The 17742-nt window shown below is 36.7% G+C and overlaps 1 long non-coding RNA gene across 1 annotated transcript; it reads left to right on the top strand.

Moving 5' to 3' along the window:
* Positions 1-8833: 8833 nt before the first annotated feature.
* LOC309497091 lies at positions 8834-10218 on the top strand. The gene is made up of 3 exons (XR_014205373.1): positions 8834-8892; positions 9242-9314; positions 9405-10218. It is a non-coding gene; the product is annotated as an uncharacterized lncRNA (long non-coding RNA).
* The last annotated feature ends 7524 nt before the right edge of the window (positions 10219-17742 follow it).

Below are 17742 nucleotides of genomic sequence, written 5' to 3'. Positions count from 1 at the left end.
CTTTCTCTACGAAGTGCTCGTCAAACAATTTGCGCTGAGATGTCCACAGGATTTGGAAGAAAAGGTGAAGTCATTGCAACAGACACTGGGAATAAGTTACGTCACCTATATGTTTCTTTGCTCTCAGCTAAGAGATCAGTCTGAGATCTTGAATCCAGAACATAACCTGCCCCGGAGCAGGTTAGCCGTGCAGCGTAAGATACCATGGCAACGAACACCGATTAAAGCCAAGCTACTTTCATAGTACCTAAAACCCAGGGTTGGCGGAAACTAAACTGAAACATAGCTGGCTAGCCACCTAAACTGGCTTCATGGTACAGGGATTTTACTGTGCAACGACAAGCATGTTTTTTTTTGTTTTGTTTTGTTTTTTAACCAACGTTATTGTGAGATGCGGAGCGGAGCACAAGAGAACAACGATGTCTGAAGTAGCTGCTCGCTACTTGAAGTAGATCTTGCTCGCCTCTGAATCGTCCAATTGCAAGATGAATTTTCAAAATTAAACCTGTTTTTGAAACCAGCTTTAATATGGTATCAAAACCTGTAATAGGTAAAATTTCCCCATTTCATGATCATCACGGTCCAATCACAGCCACCGTACTGATATTCAGATCAACAGCACTCTTACTCATGTGATATGTGTTGCATCTTACATTAGTATTAATAATAGAAAACGCAGCAGTAACGAGCGAGCAGTAGCTCAACACTGCATTTTTGACAAAAATGCTGGCCAGGCTGAAACAAAGGTTCTTTTGGCCCAAAATGGCGACAGATGTGAAAAGATACGCTTAATCATGTCCTGTGTGCCAGTTGACGAAGCCGAGCCAAAGAAAACCAGCAGGCCTGATGGTTCCGTTCAAACCAATGAACCCTGGGAATACACAGGAGTGGATTTTGTAGGTCTGCTTCCTCGTACTCAGAGTGGCAATAAATATCTAATCGTCTTCATTGACTACTTTTCGAAATGGGTAGAAGTGAGTGCAGTGCGGTAAGTGACAGCTCAAGTGGCAGAGAGTAAGTTTCTGAATGAGATATTTTCTCGACATGGTGCGCCAACCCACCTCATATCAGATCGTGGGACCCCGTTTGTGAGCAATCTTTTTGAGCATGTGGTTTCTGCCCTGTACTGAACACCGGCTGACAACGGCATACCACCCGCAAACGAACGCCACTGAGAGGGTAAACCGCGCACTTAAAGCTGCCATACGTGTATATGTGGAAGACAAGCACACTTCGTGGGATGAGTATCCTCCACAAATCTGTTTTCGCTCTTTGAACTGCTTGCCATGAGAGAACAGGTCTATTTCCAGCAATGTTGTTATATGGCCGTGAGTTGGAGACAACGCTTGATTTGATAACACAACCAAATTCTGTGGGAGGTGATCATCCTGAGAGTTTGAGAGCTTTCAAAGGAAACATGGAATTAGTTTCCATTGTTATGCTGATGACACTCAAATATATATTTCATCACGGCCGGATGAAAACGCTAAATTATCCAAATTGACAGAGTGTGTTAAAGATATAAAAGATTGGATGACGCGTAATTTTCTTTTATTAAATCCAGACAAGACAGAGGTAATACTTATCGGTTCAAAAAACTGCCCACAAAACCTCTCACAATACAACTTTAACATCATAGGATGTCCTGTTACTTTATCCTCTACAGTAAAAGACCTGGGTGTTATACTCGATTGCAACCTGTCTTTTGAAAATCATATTTCATATGTTACAAGAACAGCCTTTTTCCACCTTAGAAACATTGCTAAGCTACGTAATATGCTATCAGTTTCTGATGCAGAAAAGTTAGTTCATGCATTCATGACCTCGAGACTGGATTACTGTAATGCTTTATTAGCTGGTTGTCCTGCATCCTCAATAAACAAGCTACAGTTAGTCCAAAATGCCGCCGCTAGAGTACTTACGAGATCAAGAAAATATGATCATATAACACCGATTTTATCATCACTGCATTGGTTACCTATAAAGTTCCGTATTAATTACAAGGTATTGCTACTGACTTATAAAGCCCTAAACGGCTTAGCTCCAGTCTATTTAACGGATCTTCTATCGCCCTATAATCCATCGCGCTCTTTAAGATCACTAAATTCGAGGCTTTTGGTCATACCTAGGATATCCAGAACCACCAAAGGAGGGAGAGCATTTTCACATTTAGCTCCAAAACTCTGGAATAGCCTTCCTGATACTGTTCGTTGCTCAGACTCGCTCTCCCAGTTTAAAACTAGATTAAAGTCGCATCTCTTCAGCCAGGCATTCATATAATCCTACAGTTCAAACTACAATCCGGCCTCTAGCTCATAAATGCCAGAGGAGAACTGGCCCCCGACTGAGCCTGGGTTCTCCCAAGGTTTTTTTTTCTCCATTAGGTCACCTGATGGAGTTTTCGGTTCCTTGCCACTGTTGCCTTTGGCTTGCTCAGTTGGGGATATTTTGGGGATATTTAATTTAATTTTATCAATCAATAAATTTACACTAGAAACAAACCTTGTTGTGTTATTTTGGTTTAATGCTGTGAAGCTGCTTTGATGCAATCTGTATTGTGAAAAGCGCTATACAAATATACTTGACTTGACTTGACTTGACTTGACTTGACTTTCCTGCAGGATGCTCACAATCATGCCAGGGCTGCTCTAAGTGTGATCCATAAAAAATAAAATAAAATAAAAACGTTACTATGACAAGAAGCGACACGGTTTCCTTTATGGCTTTTTATGACCTTATAAAAGGTCACCAGCAGGTGTTTCGTTTGTGACCTTATGTCCATCTGTTTCTGGAGTGTTTATGTTTGTGTGTTTATGACCCCCATCTGTTGTGTGATCAGGAAGCAAATGTTTTTTGCAGGTTAAAGCCCCTATAGGTCGGTGAATTTATGATCATAAAGAGCCCTGCCAGAGGGTCGGAGGTGTGCTTTTCAGAATGCGTTGCAATGTCCATAATGTCTGTAAATGAAACGGTACATTTGAGTTTAAAAAGAGAGAAGCATAGCTGTTAAATAAAACATATAAAATAACAGATATATGACCCTGAACCACAAAACCAGTCATAAGTCGCACGGGTATATTTGTGACAATAGCCATAATACATTGTATGGGTCAAAATTATCAATTTTTCTTTTGTGCCAAAAATCATTTGGATATTAAGTAAAGATCATGTGCCATTAAGATGTTTTGTAAATGTCCTACTGTAAACATATAAAACATGTATTTTTGTGAGTGAATGCAGCACAATCGCCAACATAAATGGACAATTTTAAAGGCCATTTTCTCAATGTTTAGATTTTTTTTGCACCCTCAGATTCCAGATTTTCAATAGTTGTATCTCAACCAAAAATTGTCCTACACTGTAAAAATAAAAGGTGCCTGGAGGAACCTTTTGGGGTTCTTCACTTTGCCACACCGGCGGAACCGTCTGTAGATCCTCTAGGCACCCTTTAAAAAGGGGCGGTTCTCTGAGGAACCACACAGGTTTCCTGAGGAACTCTTATATAAGGCACTGTGTGGAACCACTGTGGGTGCCTCCAGGAACCAAATTTCAATTTTATTTTATTTGTATTAAATTAATTTCATGTTGTTACTATGGTTACCACCATTAACTTCTATTATAATAAACAAACTGAACCAAATACAAAATAAGAATTGTTTATTACATATTTTAGATCCATTTTAATACATACACTTCCATGCACTTGAAAAAAAAAAGCTAGTAATAGATCAATATCAATGAATACACACACACAAAAAATATATAATACATAAGTAACATGAATAATCAACCATGTGTATACAATAGGCTACACAAGAAAAGACATCTCAACAAAATGCATGGAAAACACATGTTCCATGTAATAAATCAATGTAAAAAATTACAATTTTGACTAATTAAAAATGTCCATCTTCACTTAATTTTAAAACATGTGTTTCAGTCCGCTTGTTAAGTCTGACGTCACTGTTTCCAAGTCCAAAAGCTCTATCAGATGCCAAAAACAAACAACAAACAGTGCTAATATACACTCATTGTGCTGTAATATTCCTGAAAATTATGATCCTAACCTTTATCTCTATTCCGAAATCTCAGATGGTTAGTTATCCATAAAATGTTGAATCATAAAATGTTGAAGTCTGGGATGCCGTGAGACTGGAGACTGAAATGTACACTATGCCTTTTGAAAAGCTTAAATGTGTGACTTGAATCAACAGTTCCCATAAATGGTTGTTGAGTATTCTCAATATCTAGAAACAAGATAGAGGAAGTAGAAGTAGAGGCTTCGACCCGGAAACAGTATTCCTTATGTCACAACAAGCAGAAAACATTTTCCATTTTAACAGAGTTAAGGTGCAGTAAAATGATCTGTTGTTCTGTGAATGTTCACTGGTGAATTCAGTCATTTCAATAAGAATCCACACGATCAGCAATTTTGTCTTTTTGCCTGTGTAATTTCACGAAATTCACAAATGTGATGCACCTTTACTCGCTGCAACATAAAATGCAATCAATTATAAAATCTTCACAAGGGACACGTGAGGTACTTAACGAGTTAGAAAAGTGAAAAGGTGCATCAGCTTCATTTTCTGTTTGCTTTTCCTCTTTTCTGGTGGATGGTCCAGGCACTTCAGTGATTTTCAGGTCTACAGGAGGATTTTTATTCTTGATCAGACTTGTATTTCAGCTTACCGAGATCCCTGCAAAGTACAAAATTTACTGTTAGTAAGGTTATTAAAGTTATTAAATAATTTCCTCAGCCTTGTGACGTTCCAAACCTGTTTGACTTTCTGTCTGTGGAACCCGAAAGCAGATCTCAGGCATAATGCAACCCGTCACCATTCAATATCACTGCATGAAACACAAGCATACATTTTTTTTGTAATTCATTCAAACTATTCTTATGTACACTTGTCTAGTTCAATTCAATGCAACAATTTATGTAAAAAATAGTTAAGCTCCAAAAATGTCCCAGAAAAGATCCTAAAAATAGTCAATGAGTTCACAACTCATGTGTTATGGGTTGTGTTGTAAGTCTTCTGAAGTCATATAATAGCTTTTTCCTTTTTTTTTGTCGAAAAAGACTAAACTTTAAGTTATAATTCAGGGTTCAAATGTCTTATATTCAAATGCATATGATTAAGGTATAGCCTATAAAAAATGCATACCATTATTAGCTCCAAACCTGTGATATTATTTTTCTGAGTAACATGAATGAGATTTGAGAGCATGAGGGAAGATTTTCAGAGAATAACTTATTAAAAAAGTACACAGTCAAACAATACAATTTCACACAGAGAAAGTTCATAGTAATAAAGTACTTGCATGTGGTGTATAGGTAACTTACTGTAATTCAATGTTGCCTCTGAAATGTTCAGATTATTTTAGAAATGTACTGGTTGTTCTGGGGAAACAAAAGAACAAAGCTGATTATTCACAACATAATATTTATTGACCAGTAAATGGCTTTAAAATGGTATTTGAGAGACTGAGGGCACCTGTAGTAAGTAAAGTTAGGCTAAACAAAAACAGACCAAACTATATTAACCTGCTTTTGTTATTCATAACAAACGCCAATGATGACAGCAGGAATCAGCTACATTAGTTAGGCTATCTCAGCAATTTGAAGACACAGTTTTACAGAATATGTTGAATTGAATGACTAAATCAATCTAAGACAATAAGTCAATCATTTCCATTTGTTCATTAACTTACGTTAGATCAACGTAGTTAGCATCGCGGTTAAAACCTTCATACCAGATACTGTGCAATAAACGAGTGGTAAACACTGTAAAAAAGTAGTAATGTATAATCAATTTAGTTTATATATATGTGTGTTTGAATATATAGTGAGTAGACTCTGTATTTATATTTATTTGGCGAGTTTGCAAACCTTGTAACGGAGAGCCGATCAAACGGCGGAAGCTTTGATGAGAGGAGCCATTACCCGATGACGTCGATCAGCTGAGCTTTGTTGCGCGCGAGCAGCGCGAGGATCACTGAAGCGACGACAGCAGAGGAATAGCAGCAGTTTCGTGACAGAATAAAACTTTTCTCCTCCTAGTTCTTCTTCTTCAAATAATAATTTATGAAGAAGTAGGTAAATTTTTTTATTTTATTACTATTATTTATTCAATAATAATTAATGAATTCTTCTTATTAATATTATTATAATTTAGTGTTGTTGTTTAAGGTTTAAATTAATCAACAAAATAGGCCTATATATACTAAATAAATGTAAGCTACCCAGGTGAAAAAGACGTAGGCTACTGTTAAATGTATTAAAAATGCATTAAAGTACACTGTTAACCCTTGCTGTAAAAAAAGCCGTAATTCAGACAGTATCATACCATTTTCCATTAAAACAGTAATATACCCTAGAAAACAAAACTAGCCTACAGGAATATACTGTAAATGAACAGTGCTCCAAATCGACACTCAGAGGCTGTTTTCCCAATCACACCCTATACCCTCATTCACTATTCCCTACATTAGTTCACTAATATAGTCCACTTGAATGAAAAGAAGAGAGTGAATTGAGAAACTGATGAACACTGATAAGCAGAATCACTGAAGGACAGAGAAACAAGAACAGAAAAAAGAGAAACACAAGAACTACAACTGACTTCCAGTAACACTGATTGTGAAACCAGTTTACAAACCAGTTTATGATTATTTCTTTCATACATGTACAAAAGTTATTGTTGAGAATTAACAGAGATTTAGTTAATAATAAAATTTGTTGTCACCATGATGGAGATCAGTATTTGCTTTAGTTGGTCTCTTGTCCCTTGACTTCTTACCTTTCATCTCTCTCTGACTGCTGTAACAGTGAGTTTATAAAACACATTTGATATGGCAAGAAAAAGTCAAGAGGAAGATGATCAGGTGTTTTTGTCCTTTTGTGATGATGTCACAATCATTTTGGACTACCTGATTTTCAGATTTTTCCTGTATATATTAATTGAATTTATGGGTATTTCATATTTAGAATATATCTGTGTATCTACAAAATGAAATCAATATTTCTATAATCATGTCTCCTGAAAAATAACAATTATATAGTGCATTCAATTTTATTTTACTCCTACTTGGTTCAGACACACACAGATATCAACAATCAGCATATGAATCTCAACAATGGTGAAAAGTTTCATGTCGCAATGCATGCTGGGTTCCAGGATAATATAAAACTCCCAGCATGCACTGCTGCATGAAATAGAAAGAAATATTGCCACCATTGTTGAGATTAATGTGCTAAATTGTGCTATCTCTGTGTTTCTAAAATATAGTGTAGCTCTGTTTTTATTTTGGTTTATGCATGATGTGTTAAAAAAATTAGTCATAGTAATTTATTGCTGTAGTTTCACAGTAGTGGTAATGTAACACTTTTGATCGAGGATAAAACTCTGAATGAATAAGAATTAATTCCTTAGTGAATGAACAGGCATTATGATGATTTTGTCATCATAAGCATTACAACCGCAATCATTCATAAACTGTGTGTGCACAAGTGTGTGACTTGCAAAAACACAGCTCAAGCAGCAAAAGAAAAACAAATGTTTTAGCATCAGCATCCCAACTAAAGCAAGCACTGATCTCTATAATGGTAACTTCAAACAAACATTTTCAATAACAATTTCTGTATGACAGAAACAAAGTCATACTGGTTAATAATAAGTGTAATAATGTGTAATGGCTGGAAGTCAGTCGTAGTTATTGTGTTTCTCTATTTTCTGTTCTTGTGTTTCTCTTTTCTTCAGTGATTCTGCTTATTAATAGCAGGTGTTCATCACTAATGCTCACAATCACTTACATGTTCCCTTAATTATCTCACTGCAACACTGCGTCAGTGTTACTTTTTACTCTTTGTTGTGTGGATTTCCCTGTGGGGTTGAAAGGGTTAACAGTGTGAGATAAAAAGACACACCCACAACATGTATTTTAACAGTAATAAACTGTAAGTTATGAAACAGGTTTATACTGGCAACACTGTTGCCAGTAGTTTACTGTAAAATTTCATTTTTTGGGTCACCATTGTGCTGAAGAGTAGAGCCTGTGCTTCAGTCCAGGAGAAGATCTACAAATATTGATGATATGCTGCATGTTGCTTTATTTAACAGGCGGTGACTGTGTAGTTGCTGGTCCAGTGGAAATCTCTTTATTTACAAAAGTTTTGTTGTGGTTTCAAATGAAATAAGTTCACAGTAATACTTTGCTCACGTTATTAATGCATTATACATTTTAGTTTAATACATGTAAATGACAGTTGGTCAATTTAAGGTTTCTGCAAGTGAAATTAGTTAACTCGAGTTTTAGTGCATTTTACAGTAACATACTGTAGATTACAGTAAAGAACTGCACAATTAACAGTAAATTACTGGCAACAGTGTTGCCAGTATTTTACTGTAAAAAAAACCGGTAAGGTCTAACAGTGTATATTTGTATTGTAGGCCTACTAAAAACACACTCAAGTACATTTTTAATAGTACGTCTTTTTTCACCTGGGTATGTAGGCTATACTGAATCAAACTTAAGTAGCCTATAATAATAATAATAGGATAATAATATTCTCATTCTGGCCTCACTGAACCATTGGGTTCCTCCAGATGCTGGCTTTAACATAAGAGATCTTCCAGGAACCACTTAAATGTTAAAAGATCTTCCAATAACCCTTTTATCGCATTCAAGTTCCTCTATTTTCACCCAAAGCACTTCGAGGTCTCATGGTAATGAAAAGGTGACTCCAGAACCTCTGAACTAAATACAAAGTGCTTAAAGGATCCCAAAAGTTCCAGCATTTGTTCAGCAAAGAGCTTCGTTCTTTTGTTTCCCCAGAACAACCAGTACATTTCTAAAATAATCTGAACATTTCAGAGGCAACATTGAATTACAGTAAGTTACCTACACCATATGCACGTACTTTATTACTGTGAACTTTCTCTGCGTGAAATTGTATTGTTTGACTGTGTACTTTTTTAATCAGTTATACTGAATTATAACTTCAAGTTTAGTCTTTTTCGACAAACAAAAGGAAAAAGCCATTATATGGCTTCATAAGACTTACAACACAACCCATAACACATGAGTTGTGAACTCATTGATTATTATAGGATCTTTTCTGGGACATTTTTGGAGCTTAACCATTTTTACATAAATTGTTGCATTGAATTGAACTAGACAAGTGTACATAAGAATGGTGTGAATGAATTACACAATTTTTTTATGCTTGTGTTTCATGCAGTGATATTGAATGGTGACGGGTTGCATTATGCCTGAGATCTGCTTTTGGGGTCCACAGACAGAAAGTCAAACAGGTTTGGAACGTCACAAGGCTGAGGAAATTATTTAAATTTCACAACTATCACTTTAATAACCTTACTAACAGTAAATTTTGTACTTTGCAGGGATCTCGGTAAGCTGAAATACAAGTTTGATCAAGAATAAAAATCCTCCTGTAGACCTGAAAATCACTGAAGTGCCTGGACCATCCACCAGAAAAGAGGAAAAACAAACAGGAAAATGAAGCTGATGCACCTTTTCACTTTTCTAACTCGTTAAGTACCTCACGTGTCCCTTGTGAAGATTTTATAATTGATTGCATTTTATGTTGCAGCGAGTAAAGGTGCATCACATTTGTGAATTTCGTGAAATTACACAGGCAAAAAGACAAAATTGCTGATCGTGTGGATTCTTATTGAAATGACTGAATTCACCAGTGAACATTCACAGAACAACAGATCATTTTACTGCACCTTAACTCTGGAAAAATGGAAAATGTTTTCTGCTTGTTGTGACATAAGGAATACTGTTTCCGGGTCGAAGCCTCTACTTCTACTTCCTCTATCTTGTTTCTAGATATTGAGAATACTCAACAACCATTTATGGGAACTGTTGATTCAAGTCACACATTTAAGCTTTTCAAAAGCCATAGTGTACATTTCAGTCTCCAGTCTCACGGCATCCCAGACTTCAACATTTTATGATTCAACATTTTATGGATAACTAACCATCTGAGATTTCGGAATAGAGATAAAGGTTAGGATCATAATTTTCAGGAATATTACAGCACAATGCGTGTATATTAGCACTGTTTGTTGTTTGTTTTTGGCATCTGATAGAGCTTTTGGACTTGGAAACAGTGACGTCAGACTTAACAAGCGGACTGAAACACATGTTTTAAAATTAAGTGAAGATGGACATTTTTAATTAGTCAAAATTTGCATTTTTTACATTGATTTATTACATGGAACATGTTTTTTCCATGCATTTTGTTTAGATGTCTTTTCTTGTGTAGCCTATTGTATACACATGGTTGATTATTCATGTTACTTATGTATTATACTATAATATTTTTTTTGTGTATTCATTGATATTAATCTATTACTAGCTTTTTTTTCCAAGTGCATGGAAGTGTATTAAAATGGATCTAAATATGTAATAAACAATTCTTATTTTGTATTTGGTTCAGTTTGTTTATTATAATAGAAGTTAATGGTGGTAACCATAGTAACAACATGAAATGAATTTAATACAAATAAAATAAAATTGAAATTTGGTTCCTGGAGGCACCCACAATGGTTCCACACAGTGCCTTATATAAGAGTTCCTCAGGAAACCTGTGTGGTTCCTCAGAGAACCGCCCCTTTTTAAAGGGTGCCTAGAGGATCTACAGACGGTTCCGCCGGTGTGGCAAAGTGAAGAACCCCAAAAGGTTCCTCCAGGCACCTTTTATTTTTACAGTGTAGTTTTAATCTTTAAACATGTGTTGAAGGGCACTTACCATCGGTGAAATAAGGTGGTATTTATGCGGCTATCTGGTTAACGTTAACTTTGTTTTGCAGATTACACCGGTCCATAATGTCTGTGTGAGGATGAAACGGGGGACATGCGTATCTCCGTTTATTCCACAGCACTGCATCTATAGAGTTGATAACATGAACTGAAGAAAAGATGACCCACTACTCGCGTATCAACACTACGGTACACCAAGACGCTCATCAGCGCTAAAGGCACTTGAATAGGTCCTAAAACAACAGTGATATAGGGCCATCTTGTGGACAACACAATATACTACACTGTTAGACCTTACCGGGTTTTTTTACAGTAAAATACTGGCAACACTGTTGCCAGTAATTTACTGTTAATTGTGCAGTTCTTTACTGTAATCTACAGTATGTTACTGTGAAATGCACTAAAACTCGAGTTAACTAATTTCACTTGCAGAAACCTTAAATTGACCAACTGTCATTTAAATGTATTAAACTAAAATGTATAATGCATTAATAACGTGAGCAAAGTATTACTGTGAACTTATTTCATTTGAAACCACAACAAAACTTTTGTAAATAAAGAGATTTCCACTGGACCAGCAACTACACAGTCACTGCTTGTTAAATAAAGCAACATGCAGCATTTCATCAATATTTGTAGATCTTCTCCTGGACTGAAGCACAGGCTCTACTCTTCTGCACAATGGTGACCCAAAAAACGAAATTTTACAGTAAACTACTGGCAACAGTGTTGCCAGTATAAACCTGTTTTATAACTTACAGTTTATTACTGTTAAAATACATTTTGTGGGTGTGTCTTTTTATCTTACACTGTTAACCCTTTCAACCCCACAGGGAAATCCACACTACAAAGAGTAAAAAGTAACATTGAGACAGTGTTGCAGTGAGATAATTAAGAGAATATGTAAGTGATTGTTGAGCATTAGTGATGAACACCTGCTGTTAATAAGCAGAATCACTGAAGAAAAGAGAAACACAAGAACAGAAAATAGAGAAACACAATAACTACGACTGACTTCCAGCCATTACACATTATTACACTTATTATTAACCAGTATGACTTTATTTCTGTCATACAGAAGTTGTTATTGAAAATGTTTGCTTGAAGTTACCATTATAGAGATCAGTGCTTGCTTTAGTTGGGATGCTGATGCTAAAACATTTGTTTTTCTTTTGCTGCTTGAGCTGTGTTTTTGCAAGTCACACACTTGTGTGCACACAGTTTATGAATGATTGCGGTTGTAATGCTTATGATGACAAAATCATCATATTGCCTGTTCATTCACTAAGGAATTAATTCTTATTCATTCAGTGTTTTATCCTTGATCAAAAGTGTTACATTACCACTACTGTGAAACCACAGCAATAAATTACTATGACTAATTTTTTTAACACATCATGCATAAACTAAAAAAAAAAACAGTGCTACACTATGTTTTAGAAACACAGAGATATCACAATTTAGCACATTAATCTCAACAATGGTGGCAATATTTTTTTTATATTTTTATTATTATTCATGCAGCAGTGCATGCTGGGAGCTTTATATTATCCTGGAACCCAGCATACATTGCGACATGAAACTTTTCACCATTGTTGAGATTCATATGCTGATTGTTGATATCTGTGTGTGTCTGAGCCAAGCAGGAGTAAAATAAAATTGAATGCACTATATGATTGTTATTTTTCAGAAGACCTGATTACAGAAATATTGATTTCATTTTGTAGATACACAGATTTATGCTAAATATGACATACCCATAATTTCAATGAATATATACAGGAAAAATCTGAAAATCAGATAGTCCAAGATGATTGTGACATCATCACAAAAGAATAAAAACACTTGATCATCTTCCTCTTGACTTTTTCTTGCCATAACAAATGTGTTTTATAAACTCACTGTTACAGCAGCCAGAGAGAGATGAAAGACAAGAAGTCAAGGGACAAGAGACCAACTAAAGCAAATACTGATCTCCATCATGGTGACAACAAACTTTATTATTAACTAAATCTCTGTTAATTCTCAACAAGAACTTTTGTACATGTATGAAATAAATAATCGTAAACTGGTTTCACACTCAGTGTTACTGGAAGTCAGTTGTAGTTCTTGTGTTTCTCTTTTTTCTGTTCTTTTTTCTCTGTCCTTGGCAATAACAGGCAGTGAACAGGCAATATGATGATTTTGTCATCATAAGCATTACAACCACAATCATTCATAAACTGTGTGTGCGCACAAATGTGACTTGCAAAAACACAGCTCAAGCAGCAAAAGAAAAACAAATGTTTTAGCATCAGCATCCCAACTAAAGCAAGCACTGATCTCTATAATGGTAACTTCAAGCAAACATTTTCAATAACAACTTCTGTATGACAGAAATAAAGTCATACTGGTTAATAATAAGTGTAATAATGTGTAATGGCTGGAAGTCAGTCGTAGTTATTGTGTTTCTCTATTTTCTGTTCTTGTGTTTCTCTTTTCTTCAGTGATTCTGCTTATTAACAGCAGGTGTTCATCACTAATGCTCAACAATCACTTACATGTTCCCTTAATTATCTCACTGCAACACTGTCTCAATGTTACTTTTTACTCTTTGTAGTGTGGATTTCCCTGTGGGGTTGAAAGGGTTAACAGTGTAAGATAAAAAGACACACCCACAAAATGTATTTTAACAGTAATAAACTGTAAGTTATAAAACAGGTTTATACTGGCAACACTGTTGCCAGTAGTTTACTGTAAAATTTAGTTTTTTGGGTCACCATTGTGCAGAAGAGTAGAGCTTGTGCTTCAGTCCAGGAGAAGATCTACAAATATTGATGAAATGCTGCATGTTGCTTTACTTAACAGGCGGTGACTGTGTAGTTGCTGGTCCAGTGGAAATCTCTTTATTTACAAAAGTTTTGTTGTGGTTTCAAATGAAATAAGTTCACAGTAATACTTTGCTCACGTTATTAATGCATTATACATTTTAGTTTAATACATTTAAATGACAGTTGGTCAATTTAAGGTTTCTGCAAGTGAAATTAGTTAACTCGAGTTTTAGTGCATTTCACAGTAACATACTGTAGATTACAGTAAAGAACTGCACAATTAACAGTAAATTACTGGCAACAGTGTTGCCAGTATTTTACTGTAAAAAAACCCGGTAAGGTCTAACAGTGTACCTTACACTGATAAATGAAACATAAAATAGTGAAGAATAGTTAATATTATATGAAATAAGGATGACATTTTATTAAAGGGGACATATCATGCTAAATCCACTTTTTTAGCCCTTAAATTCATTTTGTTGTATATTTGGAGTGTTTAGAAGTACAGAAAAGATGAAATTATTCTCTTCAGGTGCTTCGTTGATATCTTTATATTCTGTTTTGGTCATATTTTTCAACCTGTTCCGATTTTTCTGTTATCTATGACGTTTTTTGAACTATTACGTCACAGTATTTGCAGCAGAACTGCCAAATAAGGACATTGACTTCCGGCCCAACACTTCGAGCAATCCGCCATTTTTATTTCTCGCTGCAATTTTTTAGTCCAAGCTAAAGGATGCAGAAGTTACGAGAGGGTAAGTTAAAATGTTCGGTTGTTGGATGTAGTAACCCACACGCTTCATTACACCGTCTAATGTAGATGAACTGCGGCGCTTGTGACAGGGCGCATGTTTAACTGAAACAACAAGCAGAGAGAGAGGTGCACTCTCTCTCTCTGGCCCTGTCCCAAATGGCTCACTCCAGACTTGTGGACTTCCTCAGATTCCACACTTTGGTGACGTCATGTAGTGCAGACCTATAGGGCCCTTGGCGCGAGTCCACGAGGGCGCATTGAGAGGTATTTTTGGGACAGACTCGATCGGCACGCCGGAAATAACGGGCCGTTGCTTGTTGGACAGGAGAAATCACATTTTTGCACTCCGACGTCTTATCTGCATGTCAACTACACATCCTAATTTTACAGTTCTATATTTTGATATTGTGCATATCACCTGGGTGATACAATAGATATATCATGCTTATTTAAATGATGTATACAGTTGTACATAATAATAGGCTACATAATGTTCCATTTGAACTAAGATTACAATTTTAAAACATAATTTAAACATAATTTTTTTCAATTTACAGGTTTCAATATTCATACTATGTTTACATATGACTCAGTAAAGCCCTGACATTCGGTTCTATTTATTTAATGAATCATAATGCGATCGTATTATTAAACGCGCTATTATTATGTTTGAGACATCAACCACTGGTCGATTACCATAATGTTTGTATAAACTGTAGGTAACAACTGGTAAAATGTACATTTAGGTCATAAAAAACGTAATATTTTCTTCTCAGCCATGTCAACAATTATCCGTGAGTGAAATCTCCTCCCATCTGTTGTCTGATTGGCCTTTCGCAAGGATTCCTGGGTAGTTAAAGTGCGTGGAGCCTGCATATATGCGGGCTTCGCGGAAGACTGCTTCAAGGGTACAAAGGGGGCGCTGCTGAGCACACTTCAGAGCGTTAAAATGCTGAATGGGACGGCCTACGGACTCGTAGACTCAGCGAGCACGCACAATTCAAGTCCACGAGACCGAAAGTCCACATGAAGTGCGCCATTTGGGACAGGGCCTCTTTCATCGGAGCCAGGCGAAAGTGTAAACAAGACTTAACCGTTTACAAACTAGACGCTGTCTTGCTCTTCTCTCCCTCACACATATTAATCAAAATAAATCGACACGGTGGTAAAAGGTCGGAAGACCAAAGTTTCATGTGTAAATGCAGTACCACACCATTGCGATACATCCATATGAAGACGTTGTTCTGCAGGTTCGTCGTCTTCATTTTCATCTCGCTCCGGCTCCGACTCTGGCTCGAACATGTAAGGCTGGCTGGACAAGTATTCCGTTGTTGACATTTTGATAGTAACGTGTGAATAAAAAGTTTCTGTGCCGCTAGATAATCGTATCTCTGCTATCAAACTACAAAAATGGGCGAACGGGGTGGAGTTGAACCGAGTGTCACCGCAGCAACCTGGAGAGGGGGCGGGGTATGAAGTGTCTCAATTGTATTTAAAGAGACCGCAACAAAACGAGTTGCTCTCAGACGCACATCAGAAAAGGGGTAGAAAAGGGTCCTGTGGAGCTATAATAATGAGGAATTCAGACCCAAGCATTGCAGTTACGCTTTATATAGACTATAAAGCATGATATGTCTCCTTTAAGTATAAGTATTTTAAAGTAAGTTTAAATCTTTTAAACATGGATGAAGTGAATTTACCATACATTTACATTTACATTTATTCATTTAGCTGACGCTCTTATCCAAAGCGACTTACAATTGCTATGTATGTCAGAGATCGCACGCCTCTGGAGCAACTAGGGGTTAAGTGTCTTGCTCAGGGACACATTGGTGTCTCACAGTGGATTCGAACCCGGGTCTCTCACGCCAAAGGCATGTGTCTTATCCATTGCACCACCATCCATTGCACCACCACTACCATAATGAGGCGGTCTTTTATGCGTCTATCTGGTTAAAATCACAGATCCTTAAATTTTTTCTGATCAGATGAAATATGCCAGTGGATTTTGTTTTTCGGAATGCTAAAAAACAAAATACCGTTTTGAAAATGAAATTGTACAAATGTCCATAGTTGAATTGACCAGCATGCAGGGTAGCAGCTAAATTAAAAATGAAGAATGTTTCCATCCAGGCATGGGCCCGACCCCTTTCCTCTCTGTTGTTGTTGTTGTGTATTTGCATTTGGGGACATAACAACTTTAGGTTTTTTTTTATTATTATTGAGCGATCAAAAGCATCAGACATTTGTTTCCTTTCACGGGGATCTGGAGCCATGTGGTCTGGCTCCGAGTCCCAAAATGTGATCATTCTGACACCTGGTCAATGGCTAAATCATCCTTCCTCTCATCCTCCCTTCCTTCCTTCCTTCCCTACCTGTGGAGCAACACTCGTCCCGCCTGTTTGGCTGGTGTGAAAGAACAAGGCATCCCAAAAAAATGACACCCCAATTCTGACACCTACACAGCAAAAACTTGTGTTAAATTAACTCTCCTGGGGTTTATTTGACTCCACACTGAAGAGTGTTAAATTAAGACTGAAGCAGTGTTGAGGTTAATGAGCTAATTAGGTGATTAATTGAGTGATGATTGAGCAAGACACCTGATAATTAGATAAGCAGAATCACTGAAGGAGAAAAGTCACTATGTTTAAGTCACCATTATGATGATCAGTGTTTGCTTTAGTTGGGTTTTTGACCCTTACATTTTTAACTTTACATTATGTTTGCGGCTGCTGTAACTGAGTTATAACAGCCAGCTGATCAAAAAAAAGGTTATCTGATGGTGTTGGTTATGTTTTTACTTAATCATTTTTTAGACCTGAATCACTGAACTCATTGAGAGCTTACCCAGCAAACACAGAACGTTGGCACAACGTAGCCAACCTTCTAACAACGTTTTAACAACATGGCCAAAAGTTTGCTATAACTACGTTGTGTAGTGTAGGTTGTTACAGCGTTGTCACAATGTTGACATTAAACCACCGTTCAGGGCCATTGCTTAAGGTTGTGCCAACGGTGTCTTGACAACCACTGGACTACATAATGTACTCGTCACTGCCCTGAAGCTGGAAAATCAGCCTTTTAAATTACAACCACCTGTTGTTGGGCTCATTGTGTTCTCATTCATCATCGAGCAAGGATAGGCTACGTGAGTATTGCGTTTAGCCTACCTCAGCTATCAAACACAACCTACAACTTTAATTTCTAATGTGATTAATGTAGTATTGCTCGCACTGTTTCGTTTTACGTTTGATTTTTCTGCTATTTAGTCTCATTCGTTTCTTTGCTTCTCTGGATTTGTGGATGTTTCCCCGGTGACACCTTTCGGCTGTCTGCCAAACAGACCCGGTTTTGTTCATTAAATCTTCTGATCTGCCTTTGCTTTTT

This window comes from Leuciscus leuciscus (genome assembly GCF_965113295.1).
Source record: "Leuciscus leuciscus genome assembly, chromosome: 1".
Taxonomy (NCBI): Eukaryota; Metazoa; Chordata; class Actinopteri; order Cypriniformes; family Leuciscidae; genus Leuciscus; species Leuciscus leuciscus.
Note: the sequence above shows the minus strand (reverse complement) of the source record. Positions and strands in the feature narration are given on the sequence as shown.